The following is a 4,497-nucleotide window of genomic DNA, read 5'->3' on the forward strand; positions in this document are numbered from 1 at the left end:
AGTTAATTTTACAAATTTATTCTTTTAACGTTCATACTAGCATTTTAAGTGGCTGATTCACTTCCTTTACTATATATTTGCCTTTACCAGTGAGATTTTTTCCTTTTATATATTTTCTTGTTTCTAGTTATGACCTTTTCTATTCTGCTTAAATAAGTTTCTTTAACATTTCTTGTAAGCGTGGTTTAGTGATGATGAATTCTTTAGCTTTTGCTTTCCTGGGAAACTCTACATCTCCTTCAGTGATGAGTGATAACTTTGCTGGGTAGAGTATTCTTGGTTGTAAGGTTTTGTTTTGTTTTGTCCTTTCAGCACTTTAAATATATCATGCCACTCCCTTCTGGCATGAAAAGTTTCTGCTGAAAAATCAGCTGATAGTCTTATGGGAGTTCCCTTGTATGTGATTAGCTTTTTTGTTTGTTTGTTTCCTTGCTGCCTTTAAAATTCTCTCCTAATTTTAACGTTTGTCATTTTAATTATATATCTTGGTGTGAATCTCTTTGGATTCATCTTGTTTGGGCCTCTCTGTGCTTCCTGGATATCTGTTTTCTTCCCCAGGTTAGGGAAGTTTTCAGCCATTATTTCTTCAAATAAATTTCTGCCCATTTCTCTCTCTCTCTTTACCTTCTAGGACCCCTAAAATTAAAATGTCAGTATGCTTGATGTTGTTGCAGAGGTCCCTTAAGGTATATTTTTTTAAGTTCTTTTTTCATTTTGCTATTACGATTGGTTGATTTCCACAATTCTGTCTTCCAGATCACTTATGCATTCTTCTGTATCATCTAATCTTCTTTTTATTCCCGGCCATGTACTTTTATTTTAGTTATTATATTCTTCAGACCTGATTGGTTCTTTTTTATATTTTCTAACTCCTTTTTGAAATTCTCACTGTGTTCCTTCATTCTTCTCCAGAGTTCAGTGAGCATTTTTATGACCATCATATTGAACCCTTTATCAGGTAAATTACTTGTTTCATTATTGTTCTTTTCTGGTGTTTTATCTTATTTCATTTGGAATATATTTGGCTCCTCATTTTGTTTGACTTTGTGTTCTTTTTCTATAAATTAGGCAAAACGGTTACCTCTCTTGGTCTTGAAAGCATGACCTTATGTAGGAGCCTTCCCTATGTAGATTGCATGTGCTGGGTAGCTTGGCAGGTGGACTGGGGCTGGAGCAGACACAGGCTGGAGGGTCCTGGAGTACACTGAACTGGGGCTGCCTTGGCTAGATGGCTGGATCTGGAGTTGGTGCAGGCCAGGTTTTTCCTGGGGTGCACTGGGCCAGTTGCCTTGGCATGGCTGGAACTGGAGTGGGCATGGCCAGGGGCTTGTTGGAGTGACCTTGGCAGACTGGCTGGAGTGCCAGATGCCTCTGTGCCAGGACTCAGAGTGAGTAAGATTTTATGTGGACCCTTTAAGAGTAGAGCCTTGGTTTCCTATAGCCCTCTGGCTCTCCTGGGCATAAGCCCCACTGGTTTTCGAAGCCAGATGTTATGAGGGCTCAACTTCCTGGTGTGGGTCCCCAGGGCTAAGTTGCCCAGTGTGAAGCTCAAACCTCTTGTTCCTTAGGGAGGACTGCCATGTTTGTTATATCCCCTGCTGCATGTGGTCATCACACCTGTGATATGGATCCTGATTACATTGAGTCTCTGCCCCTCCTACCTTCAATGTGGTTTTTTCTTTATATCGTAATTATAGAAGAGCTGTTCTACTAGTCTTCAGGTTGTTCTCAGAGAAAGTTGATCTATATATAGTTGTAGTTTTGGTTTGTCTGTGGGAGGAAGTGAGCTCAGGATCTTTCTACTTTGCTATCTTGATCCCGCCCCTTGTCATATTTTAGTTTCTTACTACTGCTGTTTTTTTTAATTCAATGCAAGTGAAGTCTTTAACTTCATTTTATATAACTTCTATATTTAAATAACTTCTATATTTGTCTTAATTTTAGTTTTTTATATGATGTATTAATTTTGTTAACCTGGATAATAACTAAATAATGTAATAATCCATATTTTGTCATCACATTTCTAGTGGTCATGTATGCCTACACAGTTTGTAAACTTTCTAAGAACATTGGAAGCTGGTACAGTGCAGCCTTTTTTTGATTAGGATACTTAGCTAGAGAGAAAGTAAATTATAGTTGCACTAATTTTATTTAGTGACAATTTAAATGTCAAAAATTTTATTTTATGATGCCACAGGAATATTATTCACTTTGAAATTTAAACTTAAATTCCCTCAAGTCAAATTTGTTGTGTTTTGATTGATTTATTTAATTGGCCTTTGTTTCATTAGTAATCATATGTAATTAAGAATACTGGATTCAGTAGAGGTCAACATTCCACAGGACATATTGGGAATTTGGGTGGATCCCATAGATTCACCTTACCAGTGTACAAAAGATTCTGCTGACGTTAGATCCAACCAAGGAATCTTCTCCTGTGGACTTCAGTGTGTCACCATCTTAATTGGTGTCTTAATTGGATATACAAATAGGGGTGTCACTGATGTTTGTCATCAACCAGCCTTTGTATCACAAGACTTAAACACTCTCAGTTGGAAAGGACAGTACTACTGGGGCTCTTCTTACATGGGGACCAATATCCATGCATTTCAGCCCCCATTTCTAAAAGAAACAGTAATGAAATGCAGAGCCAACTGACCAAAAACACAGCTCTCAGGTGGAATTCTCCCACTGGTTTTCAGCTATCAGTACAAGTGAGAAGGAGACTATCAAAATTTCACTGCCACCTCTGTTACTGGGTTGGTGTGCATTGTGTCAAATAGCTTCAACTGAGGAGGTCAACAGAAGACCTGGGCCAGCGATCTCGGTCCTTGTGATAGCAAGTAAAGAATTGCAGACTACCACTTTGGGCTTAAGCACAAAGCAAAGTTTATTAAAGCATAGTTGTAATCTCAGAGGGAGAGCGGGCTGTTTCTGCAAAGTGAAACCAGCCCTCCTGTTCAGATTTAAGGGTGTTTATATGGAGAGTTCTGCGAGGAGGTGGGGTGTGATCATGGGTGAGTGACAAGGGATCATTATTTGATTGGCAGTCCCGAGTTATGTAACAAGTTCATTATTGCGCATGCCCTTACCCTAGCTTCACTAAGAAAAGCCCATGGGGCGCGGGGGAGCAAAACCACATGCAGATTTTATTATAATGATGGTATAATGAGTTTGGGTTTACTGTAGGTGATATGCCTGTCTAGTCTGGGCATGCGCAGCCTGGGGAAGTTCCTTCGTGTTACTGTGCTCCCTCTTTATTAGGAAAAGTTGCCCACCACCTGACCATAGTTTTGCCTGTTCTGGGTGGAGTCAGGGGAGGGTTCCCAGATGGCTGGGATGTGACTTGATTATTCCCCTCTTGTCTTTTCACCACTGTAACCTCCTTGCTGCTAATGTCAGGGGAGGGTCCCCAGATGGTTGGAGTGTGACTTGATTATTCCCCTCTTTTCACCACCGTCACCTCCTTGCTGCTAATGTCTGACTAACTACCTAACACTTGTATGTGGAGATAGCCTATTCCAGGCAGCTAAGGCTGCTTACAAGAGCCCTGAGTTGTCCAAGGTCTTGCTGACATTTATATATTTTCAGAAAAGATATATCTTTTCACATTCAAGTGAGTGTCTTGTACTGTTAATGTCAAACTCAGGGCCATGGGTGAGGGAATGGTAAACTTAAAAGAATTCTTGGAACGGAATCCAGAAACTGGAGTTAGTACCACATGGAAAATGAAGGTGCCACTGGAGTAAATCAGTGGGCCAATAAGGGAGGACTAATTGCATACAGATCAAGAAAGCAGCAAGAGACATTTCTGAGCTTCCTCATCTAAAATCTTGAATCTGCAGGTACACACTACATAGATAAACTGTCCTCATATGCTTATAAACTGAACTGTGAAACTATTTTTCACATCTCTATCTTTTGAAGGTAGTTTTGTGCTTGTTTTGAAGGTGAATAGTCTACATTCACCTTCCTCTTTTGAGGAGCATATATATATCACTAAGTTCTAATAACATTTTTTTCTGTATTGCAAAATGTGATCTTGGAATAGTTTTTATTTTCTCCAAAATTCATTTTTCCTGTTGATTAAATCAAGATGTGTCCTGCTTGTTTATAAACTTCTGATAAATTCAAGCAAGGGTAAATGCCCCACATAAATTTATTACTATTATTATTATTATTAATGTTTTATTTTTTAAGTATTACCAATCAATTATATACTATTACCACTTATAGTAATATAAAATTGCTGTCTACATGTGTTCTAGTTAGGAACCTGTACTAGGGTATTTAACGAGAGCCACTCTACCCGATAAGACAAGAAATTTCAAGATTCTTTGCATGATAAACATTTGTTACTCGCCTCACTGCCCATTGTGGTTGGTGGGGAGGGGAGGAGGAAAAGGAGACTCTACCCCACACAGTTATTCAGGGAACAAGGTGTCTTTTATACTTCAGTCTGCCATTATTAGTACATGGCTTCAAGGTTAGCCTGGT

The 4,497-nt window shown here is 39.0% G+C and overlaps 1 pseudogene; it reads left to right on the forward strand.

Annotated features, from left to right (window-relative positions):
* Positions 1–1,365: 1,365 nt before the first annotated feature.
* LOC103019098 (inositol polyphosphate 1-phosphatase-like) lies at positions 1,366–3,829 on the forward strand (annotated as a pseudogene).
* Positions 3,830–4,497: the final 668 nt, after the last annotated feature.

This window comes from Balaenoptera acutorostrata, chromosome 5, assembly GCF_949987535.1.
Source record: "Balaenoptera acutorostrata chromosome 5, mBalAcu1.1, whole genome shotgun sequence".
NCBI lineage: Eukaryota > Metazoa > Chordata > Mammalia > Artiodactyla > Balaenopteridae > Balaenoptera > Balaenoptera acutorostrata.